At 46.9% G+C, this 27711-nt stretch overlaps 1 long non-coding RNA gene across 1 annotated transcript in view; it reads left to right on the top strand.

Moving 5' to 3' along the window:
- The first annotated feature begins 20162 nt into the window (after nt 1-20162).
- Nucleotides 20163-27711, top strand: part of LOC127492735 (uncharacterized) — a 161153-nt gene continuing 153604 nt past the window's right edge. Inside the window, exon 1 of the long non-coding RNA XR_011382156.1 lies at nt 20163-20310. This is a non-coding gene — a long non-coding RNA (uncharacterized lncRNA). The remainder of the gene's footprint in view (nt 20311-27711) is intronic.

Raw genomic sequence — 27711 nt, 5'->3', positions numbered from 1 at the left:
TCTGGGCCTCTCACACTGGTACAGGGGCCCAAGGACTTGGGACATCTTCCACTGCTTTCCCAGGCCACAGCAGAGAGCTGGATTGGAAGAGGAGCAGCCAGGACTCGAACCGGCGTCCATATGGGATGCCGGCGCTTCAGGCCATGGTGTTAACCCACTGTGCCACAGCGCTGGCCCCACACATGATAAATCTTTTTGGGATGTCACTACTGCAGGTGTTTTGGGGGGAGAAAAGTTTGAAATTTTTGCAGCCTTTGAAGGTTTTGTCCTATATGAATCAGTGTAAATCTGCTTTTCCATGTTGGCTTAAATTTTCCTTCACTCACTTGTACAAAAACCAGGAACCTCTCTGATCCCAGCATGGAATGACTAAATAAACCTCAATCTAGTCTGAAATATAAAGCAACATTTGTACTTTAGAGGTAAAACAAAAACATCCGTGTTCAGAGAAATTTCGCTCCTAGCTATGGCCTCTCTACACGGCTGGATTTACTTCCCTCTGTGCAGAAGGGAACTGTAGGGAAACGCTGGAAACGTGCTGTGTGGGGCTCTTGCCTGGACTTCTTACACCGTCTGAGTTCTACCCAATAAAAACGCAGGGGTGGCTTCCTGGTGCAGACACCCCCTTCACATCCTGGAGTACCTGTGTTTGTTATCTCTGGCTCCTGACTCCAGCTTCCCAACAATTCAGACCCCAGAAGCAGCAGCGTCGGCTCGGGTAATCGAACCCCTGCCACTCGTGTGGGGTTGAGTTGGAAGCTTCCTGCTTCAGCTCCGCCAGGGGCACTTGCGGGCATTTGGGGGATGAATCATAAGATGTGCGCTCTCTCTCTCTCTCTCTCTCCCTCTCTCTCTCTCTTTCTCTCTCTCTCCCTCTCAAATAAATAAATACAATGTGAAAGATTTATGGGAGCCAGCACTGAGGCATAGTGGGTAGAGCCACTGCCTGCAGTGCCGGCATCCCATTTGGGTGCCAGTTCAAGTTCTGGCTGCTCCACTTCCGATCCAGCTCTCTGCTGTGGCCTGGGAAAGCAGTAGATGATGGCCCAAGTCCTTGGGCCCCTGCACCCACTTGTGGGAGACCCAGAGGAAGCTCCTGGCTCCTGGCTTCAGATTGGCGCAGCTCCAGCAGTTGTGGTCAGTTGGGGAGCGAACCAGTGAATGGAAGACCTCTCTCTCTCTTGGCCTCTCCTTCTCTCTTTGTGTAACTCTGACTTTCAAATAAATATATAAATAAATCTTTTTTAAAAAAAGATTTATGTGCTTTGAACTTAAAAATTCAAAATTGTGTTAAAAGGCATATAACATAAAATTTACCATCTTACTCATTTTACAATGTGAGTTCAATGATGTCTAGTATATTCATATTTTTGTGCAACAGAGTTCCAGAAATTTTCATTTTTCAAAACTGAAACTTTATGCTCATGAAAAAACTCTTCGTGCGCCTGGCACTGTGGCACAATGGGTAGAGCTGCCGCCTCAGCTCCCGCATCCCATGTGGGTGCTGGTTTGAGTCCGGATGCTCCACTTCCAGTCCAGCTCCCTGCTAAGATGTCTGGAAAAGCAGTGAGGATGGCCCAAGTGCCTGAGCCCCTGCACCCACAGGAGCTCCCGACTCCTGGTTTTGGTCTGGTCCAGCCCTGACTGTTGTGACCATTTGGGGAGTGAAGCAGCCAGTGGACGAAGACCTTTCTCTCTCTGCCTTTGCTTCGCCTTCTCTGTAACTCTGAATTTCAAACAAATAAATCAACCCTTAAACAAACAAACAAACAAACAAACATACAAAAACCTCTTCATTGCTACTCCCTGGCTTCCACTGATCTGCTTTCTCAAGAATTCGACTACTTTAGATTACTTACATACACGGCATCGTAATCATTCGTCTTTTTGCAACTATCTACACCACTTAGCATAACGTCTTTTTTGTTTTTAAGATTTATTTATTTATTTGAAAGGTAGAGCTACAGAGAGCCAGAGGCAGAGAGAGAGAGAGAGAGAGAGAGAGAGAGAGAGAGGTCTTCCAGTTTCTGGCTGACTCCCCGGATGGTCAGAGCTGAGCTGATCCAAACCCAGGAGCCAGGAGCTTCTTCTGGGTCTCCCACCCAATTGCAGGGACCCAAGGACTTGGGCCATCGTCCGCTGTCTTCCCAGGCCACAGCAGAGAGCTGGATCGGAAGTGGAGCAGCCGGGACTCAAATGGACACCCATATCAGATGCCGGCACTGCAGGCAGCGGCTTCACTCGCCATGCCACAGCACCAGCCCCGAACGTAATGTCTTCATGGTTCATCCATGTTGTAGCATGTGACAAGACTTCCTGCTGTTTATAGCTGCTATTCACTCCTGCTATTTATAGCTGAATGATATTTCATAGTATTTGTGTGCTATATTCTGTTTACAGTTCACCTGCTGGTGGATGATTGGGAGCAAGAGTATGCAAATTGCTCCTTTGAGATGTGGGTTTCCATTCTTTTCAGCTGTACCATTTTACATTCCCACCAACAGCACAAAGGTTTCAGTGTCTCCACATCTTTGCTGACACTTAGGATTTTCTGCCCCCCGCCCCTTTAAATGATGGCTAACCTACTGGTTGTGAAATGACTTGTAGGTTGATTTTAAAGAGCCAGTGCCTTTTAAAGTGGTAAGGGGAACTCTGAACTTTTTTGCCTCCTGGCAAACTTTGATTTTAGCTGTCAGCTGAGATCATTTGCTAAGTATTTATAATTTTGATGTAGGCGAATTGTTGGGACCCTAGAAAGAGTCTTGAGATTCCCTCAAAGATGACAAAACAGGAGTGGGGACTGCCTGAGCAGTCCCACAGGACATAGATCCCTGTCAGTTGTTTTGCCTGAGGACATTTTATTGAATAAAAACCAAACACTTTCATCTGAATTATTCCAACATTGCTGAGAATATCACCAAGAAATGATTTCTGGAGACAATTCTTTTTACTATTATTTGAGAGGTAGGGGTGGGGGAGGGGGAGGCTACTCTACATGACCATCACAGCCAAGGCCAGGGAACCAGGGACTCAATGCGTATCTCCCAGGTGAGTGGCAGGAACCCGGGTTCTTGAGCTACAGCTTGCTGCCTCCCAGGGTTCAAGTTAACAGAAAGCTGGAGGTGAGCATTGGAGCCAGGATTAGAACCCAGGTATGCAGCTATGAAATGCAGAAGTCTTAACTGCTAGGCTAAGCACCCATCCCCTGGAGACAAACTCTTTTGAGTTATTTCTTTCATCAGATTTCTTACTGTGTCTTTAGGTAATTTTCAGTATTTTTATTTTCCAAAATAATCTAGCTTTTATTCAATAAATACACTTTCTGTACATATTAAATTTTCTCAACTTTTAACTTCAGCAACTTTGAGTTTTCTTTTGTGGTCATTTTATTAAAAAAATCTAATTTGCATGGGACCAGTGCTGTGGCATAGTAGGTTAAGCCTCTGCCTTCAGTATCAGCATCCCATATGGGCACCAGTTCAAGTCCCAGCTGCTTCACTTCTAATTCAGCTCCCTACTGATGCACCTGAGAGAGCAGTGGAAGACGGCCCAAATGCGTGGGCCGCTGTACCCACATGGGAGACCTGGAAGAAGCTCCTGGCTCCTGGCTCCTGGCTTTAGTCCGGCCCAGCCTGGGCCACTGTGGCCATTTGGGGAGGGTACCAGTGGATAGAAGACCTCTTTTTCTCTCTCCTTCTCTTTGTATCTCTGCCTTTCAAATAAATAAACAAACCTTTAAAAAATCTAATTTTCCTGGATTAGGTTTTGCAGATATAATTTTTGAGAAAAATATTCTATTCTTCAGTCAATTTTTGTCAATAAAAATTTCTGTATGCACTTTTTGCCTATATGAGTTTTGTGTTAGTTCTACAAAGTACAAGTTTAAAAGGGCCCAATTTTGTAGGTTTTGAGACTAACACAATGAGTCTCTTGGGTCAGCTTTCTGTCAACATCAAATTTAACATGTGTAGTTTTAGCTGTTGTATGATTGTATTGATTATTTTTTTTTTTTGACAGGCAGAGTGGACAGTGAGAGAGAGAGAGAAAGGTCTTCCTTTGCCATTGGTTCACCCTCCAATGGCCGCTGCGGCTGGCGCGCTGCGGCCAGCGCACCACGCTGATCCGATGGCAGGAGCCAGGTGCTTCTCCTGGTCTCCCATGGGGTGCAGGGCCGAAGGACTTGGGCCATCCTCCACTGCACTCCCTGGCCAAGCAGAGAGCTGGCCTGGAAGAGGGGCAACCGGAACAGAATCCGGCGCCCCGACTGGGACTAGAACCTGGTGTGCTGGTGCCGCAAGGCGGAGGATTAGCCTATTGAGCCGCGGCACCAGCCTGTATTGATTATTTCTACAATGCCTATTCTCTAAATGTAATTGAAGTCAAAATATCAAGATCAAAACATCTTCCTTTCATCCAAATATGTTCAGATGGATAAAAACTTAAAAATAGCATGGGCATGTTCTAATTGAGGCCTGGTTTCAATGGTTTAAAAGCATGAAGTTTTGAGTGTTTGTTCTTGTTCTGTCACTGTCTATTGTTTAACAATCCTCATCGAAAAGTGAAGTGAATTGAACATTTGATTTCCAAATCCCCTTCTGACACTATTCTGATTTAAATTCCTCTCTGTAGGAGCCAAATGAGTCTGGTCATCGCCTTGCTTCCCATCTGATTCACCGCCCACTGCCCTTTCCTGCGTCCCCTCTCGACCAGCACCTGCTGACACCAGCCTGCCTGCCTGTCTCACGCAGCCCTGGGCAGGAGCTCTGGCCCTCCCCACACAGCTCTGCGTTTTGTGCCTTCCCAGCCTTGGCTCTTGACCTACCCCAGAGCGTCACTGTTTGTACGTGTTCTCAACTCAACCAGCTTTTGATTGAGCACCTGCCAGCGGGGGCCCAGAGCCACCGTCTGACCTCTGTCTGCCTAGACACTGCAAGGTCATCGGTGACATGCCAAGCCTTGTCTTTCCTTACCCCACTCCATCAGTCCTACTCCTGTCACCTTCTATTGAGGTCAAGCCGGGTGGGAGAATCTTGTGGTTGTGTGGTTGTGGTTTGGGGTAGACCAAGCAGAGGTGGTGGAGGTAGGATGGCACCCAAGGCCATCCTAAGCAGGAAGAGGCCAAACCATTTGGAACTCATAGTCCAGGATCCCAGCAGGGAACTGAGAGAGCATTCATAGTAGAATAATTTGAGGAGGATTTTTTTCCAATAGTAATTTAAAAATTTATTGATTTGAAAGGCAGTGTTACAGAGAGAGAGGGACACACACACACACACACACACATCTTCCATCTGCTGGTTCATTCCTCAAATGGCTGTAATAACTGGGGCCAGACCAAAGCCAGGAGCCTAGAGTTTCCTCTGGGTGTCCTAGATGGGTGCAGGGTCCAAGCACTTGGGCTGTCTTCCACTGCCTTGTCCAGGCCATAGCAGGGAACTGGATGGGAAGTGGAGCAGCCAGGACCTGAACCAGGGCCCATAAGGGATGCTGGTGCTGCAGGCAATGGCTTTACCTGCTACGCCAGAGAGCTGGCCCCAATTTGGGGAGGGCTTAAGAAAAGGATTCTTTACAGAGGTGTAGGCAGTATGTAGGAATCCAGAAGGCTAGCGCAGTACCTCCGGGTTGCAGTTAAAACTGCTAGGCTGGGAAAGATGTGAGGAGGGATCGGCTCGAGGCAGCCGGGCACAGTCATGGAGGGATGACAGCGGGCAGCCCTGCAAGGAAGGTGCAGAGGCATAATCATCTCCGTGTCCTCTCCTCCCTGCCTCTCAGCTCCTGTAAGAGACCGCAGTCGACGAAATCCGACAGGAGCTCAGAGGACCAACAAGCGCATTGATGAAATCCATCCAATCAGCGTTCGCAGGAAGAGAGTGGGGTGACAGGGTGGAGACGGACTCCAGGGGAGGCAGACGGAAGCTGACAGGTCCTGTTACCTGCTCACTGATCCCCTGAACAGTCAAGTTAAGAGAAGCATCTGTTCATTCCACCGGATGTCGGTGTCTGAGTTAACTCTTTCCCTGCCAGCTGCTTTCTGAGCCATGGCCCTGGTCCTGCAGTGGTTGTGGGATCAGCAGAAGCCTGGGTTGAGTCGCACCACTCACTTTTGCTGGGCCCCCGGGGAGCCTCTGAGGAGCTGGCCCCAGTGGGAGCTTTGGGAGGACAGGCTCCAAGTCCTCGAGTATCTGGAAGGGTAGAGGGAGTTCTGGCAGTAGAGAAAGAGAGGGGAGAGTATTGGAAGGGTTGTGGAGGCACAGCCGGCCATGGGCAGACCTGGGCTTGCTTAGGAGGGCACTCCGTTGGGGGCAGGGTTTACAGAGCGTGGAATGTGCTTTACGTGGAGTGATGCCACCAACGGAGCCACTGCTGGGACCACGATGGGGGCAGGGGGCCTGTTCCCCCTTCTGAGTTCTGTGGCACCCAGCTTAGCCGCAGAACCCCACTACACTGCTTTACACACCATTGCAAATACTCAGCTTTCACCGAAGCGCGATGTGTAGGCGAGAGAGAGAATAGGAGGGAATCTGACTAACTCCCGTGCCAGGGAGCAGTTGGTTTGGGCACTTGGCTCTGATTCAATCAGCAATTCTGTTTTGGTGGATGGGTGGGGGGGGCGGGGGGGGCACTGAAGGCTGCAGGAAAACAGGAGGTGGCTGCTGGGGTGGCTGTGCATTTGGCTCTGCTGTTCAGACCGCACTTGGGACACCCTCATCCCATATCAAAGTGATGGGTTTGAGTCCTGCCTTCCCTTCCAACTCCAGCTTCCTGTTAACGCACACCCTGGGAGGCTGTAGGTGATGGCTTCAGTATCTGAGTCCTTGCCAGCCACATGGGAGACCTGGATTGAGTTTCAAGCTCCTGGCTTCAGCCTAGCTGGCCTGACCCAAACCCTGGTGCCATGGTATACAGGGTTAAGCTTCTACTTGGGCTCCTACATCCCATATCAGAGTGCCTGACTCAAGTCCTGGCTACCTCACTTCCAATCCGGCTTCCTGCTAATGAATCTGGGAGAGCAGCAGTTGAAGGTCCCAGTGCTTGGGACCCTGTCACCTTGGCAGGAAACTTGGATTGGTGTTCCTGGCTCCTGGTTCTGGCCTAATACAGCCCCAGTTGTCATGGACAACCATGAAGATGGAAGATCTGTGTGTGTCTTTCCCCTTCTCTCTGTCACGCTGCCTTCCAACGAAATAAATAAAATTTAAAACATAACCCTCAATTTACCAGCATATCTCTAACAATCATGCTTTGCTTCTTGTCAGTGTCACAATTTGTATTTAACATCTTCTTTTGGGAATGTTAAAATCTAAACTACTCTAAGCCAGTGGCAAGTGACCATTCTTTCATTGTGTTCATTGGAGAGACCCTGAAGAAGGGAGTGGGTAGGAAGAGAGAGAGAGAGAAAGAGAGAGCAAATGAACTTCTCTCTCTCCCTTCAGGTTGTGACAGCCACCCTGATCAGTATCATAGCTTTTTTTTTTTTATTTGAGAGGCAGAGTTACAGAGAGAGGGAGAGACAGAGAGAGAGAGGTCTTCCATCTGCAGGTTCACTCCCCGAAAGGAGTGACATCTTCTACTGCCTTCCCAGGAGCATTAGCAAGAAGCTGGATCGGAAGTGGAGCAGCTGGGACTCGAACCAGCATCCACATGGGACGGCTTAGCCTACAGCACTGACCCCCCCCCCCCCCCATCTCACGGCTTTTAAGGATTTACCAGAGGGGAGCAAGAGGAAGGTGGACAGAGGAGACAAACTGGAGAGAAGAGAAACACAACAGAAGTGAGTTCTTCTGGAAAGAATTTTATTGTCAAGTAATTCCCTGAGGGAACAAAGTCTTCTGAGAAACACAATCTTCCCCTCCCGTCTGATATTTTTTTCAGTTCTTCATGAAAAGAAATCAGTTAATTCTGTATTAAAAACAAAATATAGTTTTTCTTGAGTACTCTATAATTGTGTAGGAATAATGTGTATCATTTCCTCCCCATAATTTTGAGAATATTTTTGAAGACGGTGACATATTCTGACTCTTTAAGAACAAAACAATTCAATTTAAGAATCACTGAGTGACAGCAATCAAAGTTGGGAAGTGAGGCAGTTCCCCTCAGCACTTGTTCCAAATGTCATTAGAAAACCAACATATAGCGGCGTTGTTATGGCAACCGGAACACCAGAGTTTGTAACATCAGTGTAATTAATGTTATCCAAACGTTATTAATCTTTCAACATCACTCATCCTCTCTGAAGGAACAGCAGCTCTCGTTCTCCAAGGATTTTTCAATAGTATAATCCTTCGCGGCTTTTCTCCACATTTTATTTTATATTTAAATAACTCTTACTCCAACTTGGCTTTAGCGAAATTAGTTATTGTTTCCTACTCCCTTACTCATTCTATTTTGGCTGCTTTCTTTAGATAAAACTTGAAATAAAATGAAAAAAAGGGATTACAGCTAAAAAACAGAATGAAGTCTAACGATGAAAAGATTTATATATCTAAATGTGGAGAACCTGAGAAAAATACTAAAATATTTTGCATACAGATTTGTATTTTTAATTCACATTTGCATAACACTTTATAATTTTAAAGCAGCTTTACATATATTATTATCATAATATTACTTAACAGCCACAAGAGAAGAAGTAATATTTTTGAGTGCCTACAACATAGATAATATGAGCAGCGTACACAAATTTTCTTTAAAGATTTATTGATTTATTAATCTGAAAGGCAGAGAGAGAAAAAAATCTTCCATTTGTTGATTCTCTCCCCAAATGGCTATAACAGCTGAGACTGGGTTAAGCTGAAGCCAGAAAACAAGAACTCCATCCTGGTCTTCCCAGGTGGGTGGCAGGAACTCCAGTACTTTAGCCATCATCTGCTGCTTCCCAGGTGCATCAGCAGGGAGCTGGGTCAGAAGTGGAGCACTGGGAGTCCAGTCAGCACAGTGATATGGGGTGGGGTATCCCAGTGCTGGCTTAACTCGCTGAGCCACAGTGCCCAGCGCCTCAGACACAACCTGTGTACTTCTCACAACAACCTGTACGATAAGGAGCTGGCATGGTGGCATAGTGGGTTAAACTGCCACCTGCTACACTGACATCCCAAATGGGTGCTGGATGGAGACCGGGCCACTCCACTTCTGATCCAGCTCCCCGCTAATGTGCCTGGGAAAGCAGTGGAAGGTGGCCCAAGTATGTGGGCCCTGCATCCACGTGGGAGACCAGGAAGAGGCTCCTGGCTCCTGGTTTGGGTCTGGCCCTGCCTCATTTGGGTAGTGACAAGTGGGTGGAAGATCTCTCTTATTTCTGTCTCTCAATCTCTCTCTGACTCTGGCTTTCAAATAAACAAATGAACAAACACAAACTCTGCTTCCATAGTGCAGCCACAAAACAAAACAAAAAACAAATAACCTAACTGAAAAATGAGCAAAAGACTTGGATAATTTTCCAGAGTCAATGCACAGATGACCAACAAACAGATGAGGAGATGCTCAATATCACTAATCACTGGAGAAATACAAAGCAAAAGCACAGTGAGATAGCACCTCACATTTGTTAGGACCACTCTTAAAAAAAACCTAGAAAATTCAGGTTGTAAATATATGGAGACACTGAAAACTTTGTGGGCTATTGGTGGGAATGTAAAATGGTACAGCCACTATAGAGAGCAATGTAGAAGCTTCTCAAAAAATTAAAGGAAGAGGGGCTGACCCTGTGTCATAGTGGGTAAAGCTGCCACCTTCAGTGCCAGCATCCCATAAGGGCGCAGGTTTGAGTCCTGGCTGCTCCTCTTCTGATCTAGCTCTCTGCTGTGGCCTGGGAGAGCAGTAGAAGAAGGCCCAAGACCTTGGGCCACTGTTCCCATGAGGGAGACCCAGAGGAGGCTCCTGGCTCCTGGCTCCTGGCTCCTGGCTCCTGGCTCCTGGCTTTGAATTGATGCAACTCTGGCCATTTGCCGCCATCTGGGGAGTGAACCAGTGGATGGAAGACCTCTCTCTCTCTCTCTGCCTCTGCCTCTTTGTAACTCTCCCTTTCAAATACATAAATACATCTTTTTTTTTTTTTTTTAAATTAAAGGTAGAACAACCATATGATCCAACAATGATACTTCTGGGAATGTAGCCAAAAAATCAAAAGCATTATCTTGAAAAGATAGTCGTGCACTCATGTGCATAGCAGCAAAGAGGTGGAAGCAGCCCACATATCCATCAACAGATGAATTGGAAAACAAAATATGGTATATACACATATAATGGAATACTATTCAGCCTTGAAAAGGGAAGAGAGAGGCAGGCATTTGGCCTAGCGGTCAAGATGCTGGTAGAGACGCCTGCATCTCAAATCCTAGTGCCTGGATTTGAGTCCTGGCTCTGGATCCCAATTTCAGCTTCCCAACAGTACAGATGCTGGGACAGAACCAGTGATGACTCGAGTGCTTGGGTCCCTGCCATCCTAATGGGAGACCAGGATGGGGTTCCTGGCTCTTGGCTTCAGTTTGGCTGAGCCCCAGCTGTTGCAGACATTTGGGAAGTGATCCAGCAGACAGGAACTCTATCTATCTGTCTCGTTCTTTCTACCTAGCTCTGACTGCCTCTTAAACAAACAGAGGAGGAAGATTGTGGCTATGCGCTAAGTGAAGTAAGCAATGCAGCAAAAGTCAGAGGCTGTAGGATTCCACTTCAGTGAGCAATCGGAAGTGGTCCAACTTGTAACGGCAGGAAGCAGGATGCTGGGTGCTGGGAGGTGGGAGGAATGGGGAGTTTGTAAATGGGTATAATGCTGCAGGTTTTTTTTCTTTTAAGATTTATCTTTATTTATTTGAAAGACAGAGTTACAGAGAGAGGCAGAGACAGAGAGAGAGGTCTTCCACCCACTGGTTCACTCCCCAGATGGCCGCAATGGCCGGAGCTGCGCCGATCCGAAGCCAGGAGCCAGGAGCTTCCTCTGGGTCTCCCACGCAGGTGCAGGGGCCCAAGGACTTCGGCCATCTTCCACTGATCTCTCAGACCATAGCAGAGAGCTGGGTCGGAAGAGGAGCAGCCAGGACTAGAACCGGCGCCTACATGGGATGCTGGCACTGCAGGCCGCAGCTTTAAGCCACTGTGCCACAGCGTCAGCCCCGCAGTTCTCCAAGTTGAAAACTTGGGGGAGCCTGTTGCCCATCACTGTGGATATACTTGATACTACCAAACTTCACACTTAAAAATGGTTGACAGGAACGTGTGCGTGTGTGTGTGTGTGTGTGTGTTTGCCGCAATTAAAACAAATGTCTCCAAATCCACACTCCTTCCTGTAAAAGGTGAAGCCAGTTCTTCTGCTTGGATTTAGTCCCTTGCTGCTGATGCACGCTGAAGCCGAGGGAACAGGGATGAATTCCGCGACCAGGTCATCCAGGAGAGAGCTGCTTTTGTCTTCTCTTTTGGCTCCTTCAGCCCCAGCCAGACGTCCACAGCCCTGCAACCTTGCGAGCGACCCTAAGGCAGGAATCACCCAGCCAAGCTGACACAAAGGAGCTAAGAACAATACAGCTTACTGCTGCTTAAATTGCTGCATGTAGGGCGATGGCTCACCCAGGAATGAATTACTGATGCAATAAGCGTGTGTCTCCATCTGAAGCAAGGAAGATTTCTGGGTGTTAGGAGGGCTCCTCTTGCTCTCTGTTGATTCCTGGGTTTGAGATTGTGGCTGTGGTCTGTTCTGAACGCTGGCTCCAGGACAGAATGTGCCGAGTGCCGTGTGGGAATTACCTGTAACCCCGGCCTTAAGAAATGTATCTGGGAGCGGACTGTCCTGTCACTGGAGGCTGCAGGATTTCTTTGAGTTCCTTTATGCCCTCTCTTCTCGTGGCATCAAGAAATCTGAATACCCAGGGGGTGTTTTCATTGAAAGTTCAATCACATATGAACCATTGAGTTTCGATACCAGAGGTCACATCCCTATATCATGCTGTATTCAAAGAAAGTTTCCATTCATCTCTGTGAAAAAAAGTGAAAGGGCACAATAGCAATACATGTGGGAAACATCCAAAAGGCCAACAAGAAAGGAAACCTCAATGTCATCTGGAGTGGAAAATGTGGGGCTAGAGCCAGGAGCGTCGCTGGGGGAGGGCGCGCCCCTGGTGCACGCCACACACCGTGCCCTTCCTTCTTCCACAGTGGGGGATGCAGCTGCACACCTGGAGGGGAAGCCATGGCCCCCACCTGGGTGCTCGGGCCGCCTAGGATGCTGTTGTCTCTTAGATGTTGGAAAAGGCTTCCTTTTAGAATATCATCTTTTACTGTTTTTAAACATCCATTCGTTTAAAATGAATAGATTAGTTTTACTGCTCCTATTTATGAACTCCACGGGTGGGAAAGAGGAACTTCCTCAAATTATAAATTTATAATGAAGGCATATAAAAGATAGCTTTGCATATCTTTTAAAAAAAGGCAATTGAATTTTAGTTTATTTGCCAAGGTCACATATCAAGAATGAGGCATCCCAGGAATACAAGCCCAGATTTTTCTGTTCCTAAAACACATCCTCACTGGTTACCACACCAGGGGATTAGCACCTGCATCCTAGGGAGGGTGGAGCAGACACTGACAGAGGTTGAGTTAGTGCCAGTTAGTCCAATACTCTAATATAGGACACTACATTGCTTTCATATATATATAAGAAATATATATATGTATATACATATATATATGTGTATATATATATATACACATATATATGACAGGGAGAGAGACAGACAGATTAGATCCATCTGCTGGTTCATTCCCCAGAAGGCTGCAACGGCTGGTGCTAGGCCAGGCTGAAGCCAGAAGTCAGGAACTCTGTCTGGGTCTCCCAGGCCGTCCTCCTCTGCTTTCCCAGGTGTGTGAGCAGGCAGGACCTGAACTGGTGCTCCAATAATGGGTACCAACGTCACAAAGGTGCACAACAGGGCGCCTGCTTTCCTGTTGTGCACAGTGTGACTTGTGAAGCGCAAAGTGGCCCCAGCCAGTGGAGCTGGGCTGATCCCAAGCCAGGAGCTTCTTCCAGGTCTCCCACGTTTGTGCAGGGGCCCAAGGACTTGGGCCATCTTCCACTGCTTTCCCAGGCCATAGCAGAGAGCTGGAAAGGAAGAAGGGCAGCTGGGACACGAACCGGCGCCCATGTGGGATGCCCACACTGGAGGCAGAGGCTCAGCCCACTATGCCACAGCGCCAACCCCAAAACAGTGGTCGTTAAAACACGGCTCCCTGGACCGTGATGGAACCTCTAGCTCTAACTTCCAATTTACAAGAAATTCAGAGGCCAGAAAGCAAACATCAATAGGAAAAGACAATCAGGCAGACCTAGAGTGTGACTCAATCTATGAAACAAATGACTTAGTTTCTGGTAAAGATCAGTCACCAACATTACACATGTTGAGAACAACGGCCCCAGATAGAAATTAAAAGGACTTAATAAAAACATCACCCCAGAAAGCGATGCGGGATGTCTTTGAGACAAGCGGACAGATTTGACTATGGACTGAGGGTAGCCATTACATGACCGATAACTGCAGCGTGGGCGCGTGTGCCCATCCTCCGCCTATCGCCTAGGCTGGGGTTCGTCCCGGTGCACCGCGGGACTCCAAGCGAATCTCTGCGAGCAAGCGCGATGCTAACCTTGGTCGACAGAGGGCGCAGGAGGGACACTGCAGGAGGCAGGGCTTCTCTTTCTGGTTTCTGAGGGCCGCTCAGCCGGCCGCCCCGCCCCGCCCCGCAGGTTAGCGGGGCGCAGGTGAGTCCGGTTCCCCCGATGGATGGTACAGCGTGCGCAGGTTTTTGGTGACTTTTCAGACCCAGCCTAGGCCCATGACCCCCCTCGCCGAGATTCTCGAAAGCTACGTTGTGTGCTGCCTCGCCTGCAGAGGCATTCCGACTTCCTCTGCAGGCCTGACTCCAGCGCTGGCTCCCAGAGCCCCAGAGGGTTGCGTCCTGCTTGCCTGGAGAGGGCGGACTGGGCCTAAGCAGCGAAATCCCGCGGCCTTGAGCATCCGCGGGTTGCAGCTCTCCTTTCTCCCGAGGGGTCTGAGCCCAGCCTTTGCACGCTAGTCCTTCCCTGAGCACTCCCCCTCGGCCCCAGCGCGCTCAGCCCGGTTTTCCTGCCCTGTCTTCCTGCTGTACTGCAACAGCTGTTCACACGGAACTGCGCTTGGCTGCACCCAGACCGGTACAGTCTGCTGCCGGTGACAGAGCGGGGAGGCGCCCGGCTAGTAGACAGGGCGCGGGGTGCCCTCCGCGCTCTCTGGAGATGAGCAAAGTTAAGCAAGCAGCTTTTGCGACGGACGGTGAAGTCGCCTGCTAGCCCTCGTCGTCCAGGTTTTTCTGCGCTGCTGTAACTGACCTCGGGAATGAGAGTTCTAGGCCACGTGTGCTTTCTGTTGGGTCTCGATTGGAACTGGTGCCCAACTCACCAATCACGAGAACGTCCCTCCTTTTATAGCCTATAAAACCCTAGACAATCTGCCTTCAAAATGGCTGTCTCTTTCAGGGACTCCTCTCCGTGCTTTTTTTTTTTTTTTTTTTTTTTTTTTTTTAATTTCACTTCTGCTGTAATTTCTCTGCTTGCTTTCCGGAAACTGCTACCGCTGTGCACACTTTTCCTTGCCCGTGCTCCTCGTTCTTCGAGGACACAAGACACAAACCCAGTGGAGAAACAGAAGTGTAATGACTGCAGACCACTGCCACACTGGGATCGTGGTCATCTTGGGGGACGCTCTGGGTTTTAGAATTCCGGAACAAGGAGTCCGGCTGCCTGCAACTTATTCAAATAGAGAGCCGCGTAGAGTAAGTGTGCTTATCTAGGTGCGTGCACATGTGGGTGTGTGTACTGGTGTGTGGATAGGGTCAATATGGTGACATACGGGACGTCAGTGGTCACTGAACCTAGCAGGAAAGCATATGTGTGCTTGTTCTTTTGTATTTTACTTATTTTCATTTTTAAGATTAAAAATTGAGCTTATTTATGGGATATTATGTGATTTTTGTTACATATATACATTGTGTAATGTCCATTCAGGGTAAATATATTTATCCTTTTAACCGTTTTACATTTCATTATAGTAAAAACATCCAAAAATCCTATCTTCTAGTTTTTTTTAAATAGAGTAATATACAGTGCATTAACATGACCTACAGTCACCCTACCGTGTGCTAGAACCCCAGAACTCCTGTCTAGCTGTAGCCTTGTACCCATCAGTCAACATTTCACCAGCCCTCTCTCCCAACTTCCCTCCCCAGCCTCTGATAACCGTTCTGTTTTACACTTCTATGACTTCGCTTATTTGTTAGACTCCACATTTGGGTGAGACCATGTGATAGTTGTCTTTCTCTGCTTGACTTAGTTCACTTAACATAATGACTTCCAGTTCCATGTGTGTTGTTGCAGATGACAGTGTTTCATTCTTCCTTATGGCTGAGTAATACTCCTCTGTGTGTGTATGTGCCACATTTTTCTTATTCATTGCTGGCTAGACACTTAGATTGTTTCAATTTTTTGGCTGTTGTGAATAGTGTTTAATCAATGTGGGAGTGCAGCTGTCTTTTTGCCAGATGGATCTCATCTTTGGCTGTGTACCTTCTCTCTGTCTGCAAAAAGAAAAAAAAGATGGACAGGTTAGCACTTACTGGTGGGTTCATAATTAAGGGCTAAGAAAGATGTGTTAATAGGTGCAAGGACATCATTGTAAAGGTGGAATGGGCTCATTCTATTGACTAACAACCAAGATGAGTAGCATTTGCTATTTTGTTATCCTCTGAAATTTTGGACAATAAAGTCCCTTAGAAACCCTCAAGTGAAACCGTGTGTTGCTGGGAGCAGAGGCCAAGGTACCGAATTTCCAGAACATGCTGTGTGGCAGTGAAGGGGCAAAGCTCAGGTGGAGAGCCAATGGAAACGGCCCGGACCCCGGCGGGGTAGGTGCCTGGCGCTTAGAAGCAGCCTGTGGTGCCCTTTTGAGGGAGGGCTTCGACCTCGTGACTGTCCCTCCAGCCAGCCACAGGCACGGCCTCTCCTTGGGTCTTGTCATGGCCTGGATCTGTTCTGGCTCCAGAGACTCACACTTGGAGCTTCCATTCTTCGCAGGTACCACTTCCTTACGTGCCAAGGGCATCGTCTTCATCTCCCACGGGTTCTGTTACATGCCCTGAACCTTTCTCTACCTTGATAATGACTGAGTATCTCGACTCCTCGCCTCTCCCTCTCTGTAATGCTTTGATGGTGACTTGCTTCCACCAACAAAACCCATGTGGAAGATTCATTATTTTGGGGCTACTTTATTTTATTTTTTAAAGATTTATTTATTTTTATTTGAAAGGCAGAGTTACAGAGAGGCAAAGGCAGCGAGAGAGAGTGAGATCTAGATCTGCTCACTCACTCCCCAGATGGCCGCAGCCGCAGGAGCTGCGCCGATCTGAACCCAGGAACCTGGAGCTTCTTCTGGGTCTCCCTCGTGGGTGCAAGGGCCCAAGGACTTGGGCCATCTTCCACTGCTTTCCTAGGCCACAGCAGAGAGCTGGATTGGACTCGAACTGGTGCCCATATGGGATGCTGGCACTGCAGGCGGCGGCTTTACCCGGTATGCTACAGCGCCAGCTTGGGGCTACTTGAAATCTGGTTTTCTATTCCTTCATCACTCGTGATGAGCTGCAGTTTTGGGTTAGTTCTGTTGTCTGCTTTTGGTTGATATTGCCGCACCAATAATAGTGGTTAGGAAAGGCTTATTAGAAAACATATAGTATGTCTATTTTATCTGGCTCTTCTTTTTCAAACTCTTTTCCTATGCATATACCAACATGGATTTGTAGCATCTTTTTTAAAAACAAAACTGGAATTGTGCTATGCATGTTGTTCTTTTCCCTTTTTGAGTATCTCCTGGGCATATCCCCCCCACCCCCGCCCCGAAACCTTTTATTTAAGGAATACAAACTTTGTGCATTTCATAGTTAGAACTTTAGGAACATGGTGATTCTTCCCACCGTACCTGCCTTCCCACTCACACTCCCACCCCTCTTCCTCCTCCCTCTCCTATTCCCATTCTTATTTTTTATTAGTTTCTTTTCAATTAACTTTATACACATATGATTAACTCTGTTAAGAATTCAACAAATGGTTTAAAAAAAATGTTCCTCAATAGTCAAGACAAGGGCCGTTCAGTCATTGCTTCTCAAAGTGTCAATTTCACTTCTACAGATTGCCTTTTAGGTGCTCTGTGAGTTGTCACAGGTCAGGGGTATGGAATCAGCCCAAGTGCCCATCAACTGAAGACTGGATAAAGAAATTATGAGATATGCACCCCATGGAATACTACAGAGGTTAAAAAACCCCGAAATCCTAGCCAGCGCCACAGCTCACTAGGCTAATCCTCTGCCTTGTGGCGCCGGCACACCGGGTTCTAGTCCTGGTTGGGGCACCGGATTCTGTCCCGGTTGCCCCTCTTCCAGGCCAGCTCTCTGCTGTGGCCCAGGAGTGCAGTGGAGGATGGCCCAAGTCCTTGGGTCTTGCACCCCATGGGAGACCAGGAAAAACACCTGGCTCCTGCCTTTGGATCAGCGTGGTGCGCCGGCTGCGGCGGCCATTGGAGGGTGAACCAACGGCAAAGGAAGACCTTTCTCTCTGCCTCTCTCTCTCACTGTCCACTCTGCCTGTCAAAAACAAAACAAACAAACAAACAAACAAAAAAAACCCCGAAATCCAGTCATTGGTATTTGTCCTTTTAGGACTGGCTTACTTCACTAAGTATGATGTTTTCCAGTTTCATATGTTTTGTTGCAAAGGCCTGGATTTTTTTTTTTTAAACCTCTGTGTAGTATTCCATGGTATACATATCCCATAATTTCTTTATCCGGTCGTTGGTTGATGGGCATTTGGCTGCTTCCATATCTTAGCTCTTGTGAATTGATCTGCAATAAACATGGGGGTACAAATAACTTTCATGTGCTGGTTTCACTTCCCTGGGGTAAATTCCCAGGAGTGGGATGGCTGGGTCATATGGTAGGTCTATATTCAGATTTCTGAGGTATCCCCATACTGTCTTCTACAGCGGCTGTACCAGTTTATATTCCCATCAACAGTGGATTAGGGTACCTTTTCCCCACATCCCCACGAGCATTTGTTGTTTGTTGATTTCTGTATGAGAGCCGTTGTGACAGGGGTGAGGTGAAACCTCATTGATTTGATTTGCATTTCCCTGGGCATATTGCCGGGTCCTTACATGTATAGTACTTTATTCTTTCTTGAACTATTTCAGGAATGGATGTGTGTCCTTTAATTTATTTTCCCAATTTCGCATTGATGGTGCTTCTATCTTTGCTACTTCAAACAATTCTGCAATCAATAATCTTGTGTGTATGTCTTTTTGCACCTGCGTTTTCCAATAGGATAATTTCTGAATAACAAAGTTTCTAGTTTAAAGGAACTGTGCATTTTAAATTCTCAGATACTACTAAATTACTCTCCCCCCAAAATTACAGTGATTTACACAGATACCACGTTTGAACGAGAATGTGGCTGTTCTCCAAAACACCTTGAGATTCCTAATATTTATTTTTAATTCATTCTCTATGCTACTGCCCAGATAACACTGCCAGGCCCTTTATAATGCTGAGACTTCTAATTTAACCCTGCCTTCTCTGATGTCTGAAACTCAGCTTGCTTTCTCCTCTGCCATCTTCAACGTGGTGACTTTTTAACCTTTTGCTTGTTGCCTCGTGATCACTGCTGCAGCTCCACTCATTACAGCTGCATTAAAGAAAAAAGGGAAGTGTCGCTCCCCCTCTTCGTGGAGGAACGACACAGGACCCTGCGTTGTTCTTTCGTCTGCTCGGCCCTCCCCGGGTTTGCTGCTGGTTCTTCCCGGGTTGGCTGTGGGGAGCAATCCGGACTGGACTAAGTTACTGGAATTAAGACTTATTCTATGCATCTGCTCTCCCACAATATGGCGCTGGGAGAGAAGTAAACAGCTTCCGCACAGCTGCCTCCAGTTCAACCAATTAACTGTAGGACTTGCTCCTGACTGGAGAGCAGCGTACTCGGCGTGTGGGCAGCCGAGTTGGGATTGGCGGAGGAGGACTATAAAGGAGGAGAGAGACGGCATGCACCGGGAACATCTATGGGGAACATCTAAGGGAACCCGTGCAGCCGCCGAGACGAGCCGGCCGGCGGTGTGCCGCTCCCCTGCGGAAGTGGGGAATGTGGCCAGGGGGAACTGCCCTTCCACGGAGGTGGAAGGGATAGTAGCCAACCCGGGAAGAACCAGCAGCAAACCCGGGGAGGGCCGAGCAGACAGAAAGAACAGCGCAGGGTTCAGTGTTGCTCCTCCACGAAGAGGGGGAGCGACAGTTGGCTACTGTCCCTTCCACCTCCGTGGAAGGGCAGTTCCCCCTGGCCACATTCCCCACTTCTGCAGGGGAGCGGCACACCGCCAGCCGGCTCTCTCGGGGGCTGCACAGGTGTTCCCTTAGATGTTCCCTTAGATGTTCCTGGTGCATGCCGTCTCTCCCCTCCTTTATAATCCTCCTCTGCCAATCCCAACTCGGCTGCCCACACGCCGAGTACGCTGCTCTCCTCCAATCAGGAGCAAGTCCCACAGTTTATTGGCTGAACTGGAGGCAGCTGTGCAGAAGCTGTTTTCTTCTCTCCCAGCGCCATATTGTGGGAGAGCAGATGCATAGAATAAGTCTTAATTCCAGTAACTTAGTCTAGTCCGAATTGCTCCCCACAGGAAGGAAAGTGACAGCTTCATATATCCCTTTTATTAAAAATGTACAGCCTTCTTTGAAGTTCCCTGGGAAACCACTGCATACATCTTTTTGGTCATAACTGAGTCCCATGGTCAGTTGTAGCTGGAAAAGGAGATTGGGGATATTTAGTATCTAGCAAAGTGGGACAAGATAGTCATAAATCTGTGTACTAGTATTGATTTATCATATGAGCCTGGGTATGCTGCCAATCAGAATAAAGTAAAGATTCTGTTAATATGGGAGAAGGGAAGAATAGGTATTGAGAAGGAACTCAGAGTGTTTGCCAACAGTGTGAGAATAGGGTCATCAGCCTGCCACCCCACGCTGAAACATAACACCCTCCCTCCGCAATTCATGAATTAGTTATTCAAAGTCCCAGTTTGTTTCTAAGTTACAAATGCTGGATCTTTGCTTCCAAGCTTGCATTTGTCTCCTAATGGGGGCCACAGAGTATAAACCATCGTTGAACGAAATTTTGTTCTCATTTGGATTCAAATAGAATTTGTCATCTCCGAGGGGCAGATGTTATGCATCAAACAAATGACAGATTGAACACTGAGTCAAACAGTAAGTAAGACTTGGCTTATAATATGCTTATATTTGTTGGAAGAAAAAACCCAATGATGTCACCCAAGTACTTTCTGAATTAGAGTTAAAAAGTTGTTTAAATGATAAAGTAGAGGGTGACTATTTTTTTTAACTTTTATTTAATGTATATAAATTTCCAAAGTACAGCTTTTGGATTACAATGGCTTTCCTCCCCCATAACTTCCCTCCCACCTGCAACCCTCCCCTTTCCCGCTCCCTCTCCCCTTCCATTCACATCAAGATTCATTTCATTTCTCTTTATATACAGAAGATCAGTTTAGCATACATTAAGTAAAGATTTCAACGGTTTACACCCACATAGAAACACAAAGTGAAAAATACTGTTTGAGTACTAGTTATAGCATTAAATCACATTGAACAACACATTAAGGGCAGAGATCCTACATGAGGAGTAAGTGCACAGTGACTCCTGTTGTTGACTTAACAAATTGACACTCTTGTTTATGGCATCAGTAATCCCCCTAGGCTCTTGTCATGAGTTGCCAAGGCTGTGGAAGCCTTTTGAGTTCACTGACTCTGATCATATTTAGACAAGGTCATAGACAGAGTGGAAGTTTTCTCTTCTCTTCAGAGAAAGAGAAAAGTACCTCCCTTTTTTTTTTTCATCGGCCACTTCATTTATTGTTTTTATTTGCAGGAGGAGTTGAAACAAATTTTAAGGATGTTTTTCATTTTTCCCCCCTAAACTTGAATCATCCAAGTAAAACCAACTTAACTATAGAAATGTAGCAAATAAGAGGAAAGTAGCACGGTACCTCCTTCTTTGATGACCTGTTCTTTCCACTGGGATCTCACTCGTGGAGATCTTTCATTTAGTTTTTTTTTTTTTTTTTTTTTTTTGACAGAGTGTCTTGGATTTCCATGCCTAAAATACTCTCATGGGCTTTTCAGCCAGATCCGAATGCCTTAAGGGCTGATTCTGAGGCCAGAGTGCTGTTTAGGACATCTGCCATTCTATGAGTCTGCTGTGTATCTCGCTTCCCATGTTGGATCGTTCTCTCCCTTTTTTATTCTATCGGTTAGTATTTGCAGACACTAGTCTTGTTTATGTGATCCCTTTGACTCTTAGTCCTATCATTATGATCAATTGTGAACAGAAATTGATCACTTGGACTAGTGTGATGGCATTGGTACATGCCACCTTGATGGGATTGAATTGGAATCCCCTGGTATGTTTCTAACTCCACCACTTGGGGCAAGTCAGCTTGAGCATGTCCCAAACTGTACATCTCTTCCCTCTCTTATTCCCACTCTTATATTTAACAGGGATCACTTTTCAGTTAAGTTTCAACACTTAAGAATAACTGTGTATTAATTATAGAATTCACCCAATAGTATTGAGTAGAACAAACAAAAAAAATACTAAGAGGGATAACGTATTAAGTTGTACATCAACAGTCAGGGCAAGGGCTGATCAAGTCACCATTTCTCATAGTGTCCATTTCACTTGAACAGGTTTCCTTTTTGGTGCTCAGTTAGTTGTCACCGATCGGGGAGAACATATGATATTTGTCCCTTTGGGACTGGCTTATTTCACTCAGCATAATGTTTTCCAGATTCCTCCATTTTGTTACAAATGACCGGATTTCATTGTTTTTCACTGCTGAATAGTATTCTATAGAGTACGTATCCCATAATTTCTTTATCCAGTCTACTGTTGATGGGCATTTGGGTTGGTTCCAGGTCTTAGCTATTGTGAATTGAGCTGCAATAAACGTTAATGTGCAGACAGCTTTTTTGTTTGCCAATTTCATTTCCTTTGGGTAAATTCCAAGGAGTGGGATGGCTGAGTTGAATGGTAGGGTTATATTCAGGTTTCTGAGGAATCTCCAGACTGACTTCCATAGTGGCTTGACCAGTTTGCATTCCCACCAACAGTGGGTTAGTGTCCCTTTTTCCCCACATCCTCGCCAGCATCTGTTGTTGGTAGATTTCTGAATGTGAGCCATTCTAACCAGGGTGAGGTGAAACCTCACTGTGGTTTTGATTTGCATTTCCCTGATTGCTAGTGATCTTGAACATTTTTTCATGTGCTTGTTGGCCATTTGGATTTCCTCTTTTGAAAAATGTCTATTGAGGTCCTTGGCCCATCTCTTAAATGGGTTGTTTGTTTTGATGTTGTGGAGTTTCTTGATCTCTTTGTAGATTCTGGTTATTAACCCTTTATCTGTTGCATAGTTTGAAAATATTTTTTCCCATTCTGTTGGTTGTCTCTTCACTTTCCTGTTTCTTTTGCAGTACAGAAACTTCTCAATTTGATGCCATTCCAATAGTTAATTTTGGCTTTGACTGTCTGCGCCTCCAGGGTCTTTTACAGGAAGTCTTTGCCTGTGCCAATATCTTGCAGGGTTTCTCCAATGTTCTCTAATAATTTGATGGTGTCAGGTCATAGATTTAGGTCTTTAATCCATGTTGAGTGGATTTTTGTGTAAGGTGTAAGGTAGGGGTATTGCTTCATGCTTCTGCACATGGAAATCCAGTTTTCCCAGCAAGAGGGTGGCTATTAACAGGTCCCATGAAAGTGATGGTGAGGATAGTGGGGACAGGGTCTGCTGGTTTGGACTTGGACGGGACAGTACTAGAGATAGTGACAGGACTAAGATGATGGTGGCAGCTAGGGATGAATGGAAAGGGGAAGATACTCAGAAGTGAGTGTGTGTGTGGAGCAGACAGAGGTCAGGCGGGTGGTGTGGCAGCTGAGAGCACCATGACTCGGCTCTGGTGGCTTAGTCTGTAACCTGGCTGGGGTGACAGCAGATGCGCGGCTGGTCACATCGGAGTCTGACAGGTAAGTCGTGAAGGAAGAGGTTCACCCCGAGGGTCTCCCACTTGAAGCAGCCTAGTCCTTTGCCTCCTTCCTTTCATTCTTTACTGAGATTAAGACTCATCTGGGAGCAGTACCTGGAGTGCTCTAAGCCCCAGTGCACATGTGGTGAGTTTTCGTGTACACATACGACCTTGGGAACCAATGCCGGGTATAAGTACCAGATTGGAGTCCCAGAGCCGCAGAGAAGTTCAGTAGGACTAAGAAATGCTAATCACCGGGGCTTTAAGAATAAAGATCACTTTTATCTTATTTTTTAAATTTAAACTTTTTATGTTTTTTAATTTATTTGGAAGGGAGAGACAGAGAGAAAGAGAGAGACTGACCTCCTCTGCTGTTTCATTCTCTAACTGGCCACACTGGGCCAGGCCAAAGCCAGGAGCTGAAAACTTCATCCAAGCTTCTCACCTGGATGGCAGGGACCCAGATACCTGAGCCGTCACCTCCTGGTCCCAGAGCAGGCATTTGGGGGAAGCTGGAATTGGGAGCAGAGTGAGGACTGGAACCCAGGCACCCCAGTATGAAATGGGGGTGTTCCAGGCAGCATCTAAGCTTCTGGGCCAAATGCCCGAAAACTCTCAAACTTGAAGTCTTATGGGAGTTAGGTGGTTGAAGTCAATGAGGGAGATAGATGAGGTGGAAGCTGTCATGATTAATTGGAAATGATGTTGAGTTTCTAACTTCTTATGTTATAAATACGTGCAGTAAATAGTTTTGTAGCTGAAGTTATTTTTACCATCTTAGGACATTTCCTTAAGATAAATTCACTTAGATAAAATACATAAAATTATATTTAAACCTTTTAATTTACAGTGTCAAATTTGTTTATCAAAACTTGGCGGCTACAGGAATGCCGCCACACAGCACAAAACACAGGTCTGGCCAGGGCTGTTTCCCCTCGATGGCTTTCCAATGAGCTAGCGCAGCCGGGATCCTGACCCTGGGAGACGCAGGGCTCCCGGAAGGGCTGCCGTTCCTGGAACACACCTACTTCCCCGTGCTGAGCTTGCCTCAGACGGCCAGGCCGGCCGGGGTGCTCAGCTCCACCTGCTCTGCCTTCACTGAGGTGCAGGCTGCATCGTGGTCTGCTGGTTCTCTCGACCCCCGTCAGCTCCATCTCCAGGATCGCTTTCCCGCAGAACACGCTTGCGTGTCTCATCCAATCTTAGTGTCTGCTTCTCTAAAGACCCAGACAAGCACAGTTATATTTGCTTCTGCTTAGTCCCTTAGCTGATCTGTAAGTGTGACAACTGGACTTTGTCTTTGTCAGCGCCACTTAGTTCTCACATCCTTGATACTTTGAGGAAGGAAGAGAAGCATCTGATATGAACTTGCACTTAATGCTGAGGTTTCACGTTTTTGTCACGTGCCCTTCAGGCGTTTGGATATTCTTGCCTGTCGATTGCCCTTGAGGACTCCACAGAAACATAGCACTTGCCCTGAAAAGGCACCTGTTGGGAGGTGTGGTCTCCATCGGCTTTTCCCATGGTGGTGTCCAGTGCTCAGTAATTGGTTTCAGTAGGGAGGTGACACTGACTGCTACCCAGCTGAGTGACTCATGAGGGAGCCCTTGACTGCATGATCCTGCAATGACCTTGTCTGCTCCTCTTTGTGAAGTGTAAGGAGCCAGCCATGTGTTCCGCACATGAGTAAAGTAAAAGGCTAGCACGTGTACTGAGACCACCATGTGCCAGGTACTTCCCTTCCCACATTTAATCCTATATAGTTGGCATTTGCAATTGGGCAGTTTTTCATGACTGTAACCAAATACTGGAGGCAGACTACTTTGTAAAGACATGAGGTTCATTTTGGCTCTGGCTTCTGAAGGTGCTAGGTCTAGGGGCTTCTTGCGGGTGGAGTCCTAAGGGGGCACAGAGCATCACACGGCCAGAGATAGGGAGTGCAGATGTTCATCTGTCCCTGTGTGATCTTCTCCTTAGAGAGCCTTTCAGAATTCAAACATGGGGGCCCCAGCCAATCACTAGTCAATCACTTCCCGAAAGCCCATGGTTGGATTAAGACTATGAGGATTAAACGGCATGAGTTCCGAGGGCCAAATCCACGTTCATACCATAGCAGTGCTATTTTCAGTATTTTAATGATGAGAAAAATTATGTTCAGAGAGTTGCCCCGTTGCACTTAAGGATGAAAACAGGGCAGACTTAAGTGGAAGGTGCCTGGATGGCTTTGGCAGGTCAAATTTCTGAGATTCCTTTGTTCTCAAGCATTTTGCATCATTCCTATGGTTGTGCTACCATCTGCATTATATTACAGTTACTTGTTTACCTGGATTACAAATTCACGTCCCTCTGGGTAAAGAGTAGTGAATGATGCTGATGGAGGCTTAGCCTGACGTTCTGGAATTTGAGTCAGCCTGAAGAGTTGACCATAGCTACCTCGGACACCAAGGCTCTTTTTTTTTTTTTTTTTTTAAATTATTTATTTATTTGAAAGTCAGAGTTAGACACACACACACACACACACACACAGAGAGAGGTCTTCCATCCACTGGTTCACTCCCCAGTTGGCCACAATGGCCAGAGCTGTGCTGATCTGGAGCCAGGAGCTTGCTGGGACCCAAGGATGTGGACCATCTTCTACTGCTTTCCAAGGCCATAGCAGAGAGCTGGACAGGAAGTGGAGCAGCCAGGACCCGAACCGGTGCCTATATGGGATGCTGGCACTGTAGGCGGTGCCTTTACCTGCTACGCCACAGCACCAGCCCCGACACCAAGGCCCTTACAAGAGGAAGTGTCTTGGCTGGCGCCGTGGCTCACTAGGCTAATCCTCCGCCTTGCGGCGCCGGCACACCGGGTTCTAGTCCCGGTCGGGGCGCCGGATTCTGTCCCGGTTGCCCCTCTTCCAGGCCAGCTCTCTGCTGTGGCCAGGGAGTACAGTGGAGGATGGCCCAAGTGCTTGGACCCTGCACCCCATGGGAGACCAGGAGAAGCACCTGGCTCCTGCCTTCGGATCAGTGCGGTGTGCCGGCCGCAGTGCGGCGGCCATTGGAGGGTGAACCAATGGCAAAGGAAGACCTTTCTCTCTGTCTCTGTCTCTCTCACTGTCCACTCTGCCTGTCAAAAAAAAAAAAAAAAAAAAAAAAGAGGAAGTGTCTGGTGTTTGATTTAGCAATTAAGATGCCAGCATTCCACATCAGAGGATGTGGGTTCTATTCCTGGCTGCATTGCTGATTCCAATTCCCCACTAATGGGCAGTAGGTGATGACTCGAGTAGTTGGGGCCCTGCCACCTAGGTGGGAGACCTGTTCCCAGCTTCTGGTTGCAGAACAGCAGGCAATTGGAGGGTGAACTAGCAAATGTGAAATCTCTCTCTCTCTCTCTCTCTCTGCCTCTCAAATAAATTGTTAAAAATGAGAATGTGTAACATTCATTTACCAGCATGGTCTAGAAGATCTCTCTAGAAATAAGATTTAAATTTGCCCTCCCCCCACCAAAAAAAAAACATGCCAACTGAGGAAGCAAGCAAGAAAAACCTCTGAAAATTCTTGCTCAGAAAACAGCACTATTTTTTGGAAGTAAAAAACCAAAATTACACTATTTGACTCGGAAAAACAAAGCATTTTGATCCTTGAGGAATCAAGTTCTTCCCTGTAGACCCTCCGTTAGTTCAGGGTCATGGAAAGGTAAGTTACTTGGCCTTGACACTTCCCAGTTTGGAGATCTAAGAGTCCTAAGTCTCCATTCTCCACCTTGGTATTGCGTGCTGAGTTAATAAGAAGAAAATATGAGAACATTCTCCGTTTTCATGTCTCTAATAAAGCCCGTATTTTACAGCAGTTATGGCACTTTGCACAGAACCCAAGTTTAAAGGCAAATTAAATACATAAAAAACTAAGCCAGACAGCAAAGTTTAGTTACCTGAGAAACAACTACTAAATTTATCTCTTCAGTCAGGACCATAAGATAAGTACTTCAAAAAATTCACTGTGCTTTTGCTTTCAATTTTACTTTAGCTCTTATTAAATAACACCTTCAGCAAGAAATGCACGTGTATAAATTTAAAGCTATCCTGATCAGAATGTGCTATAATAACTTGACTATGTAAAAAATGTGTCTTTTTGCTACTGAAATGAAGCTTATCTGACTGTCAGTTTCAGTAAAGTGATTTAGGTTACAGGGCATTGCTATTGCAGTTTATCTTGAGTAAGCAACGGCGGGGTGGGAGGGAAAATAGGTTATGTGCAGCCTCAAGACGCTGCAGCCTGCAGAAGGCCCTCCTGGGCACCAGGTTTGCACAGTGACAGCTGCCTGGAGCGAGGTGACAAGTGGCCAGCGGATGCTCTGCTTCACCATCACCCTTCCTGGAGATGTGCCTTGCTTCTCCTTCCCTCTCCCTTCCGGGATGTGTTGTCAGCGGGCTAGCTGTCACCTTCCTTCTCTTTCTGTCTTCGTCTTTCTCTTTCCCCGGCCAGCAACCTGCCCATGCCGGGATCTGATATCCTCCGTGCTATCTTCAGCCTCTCAATCTCTCCTTTGGGAGTTCTCATTGTCACAGCTTCTGTTATGGAACACTAA

Source organism: Oryctolagus cuniculus, chromosome 14 (genome assembly GCF_964237555.1).
Source record: "Oryctolagus cuniculus chromosome 14, mOryCun1.1, whole genome shotgun sequence".
In the NCBI taxonomy this organism is placed as follows: Eukaryota; Metazoa; Chordata; class Mammalia; order Lagomorpha; family Leporidae; genus Oryctolagus; species Oryctolagus cuniculus.
The sequence above is the reverse complement of the archived record's forward strand: the minus strand, read 5'-3'. Positions and strand labels throughout refer to the sequence as shown.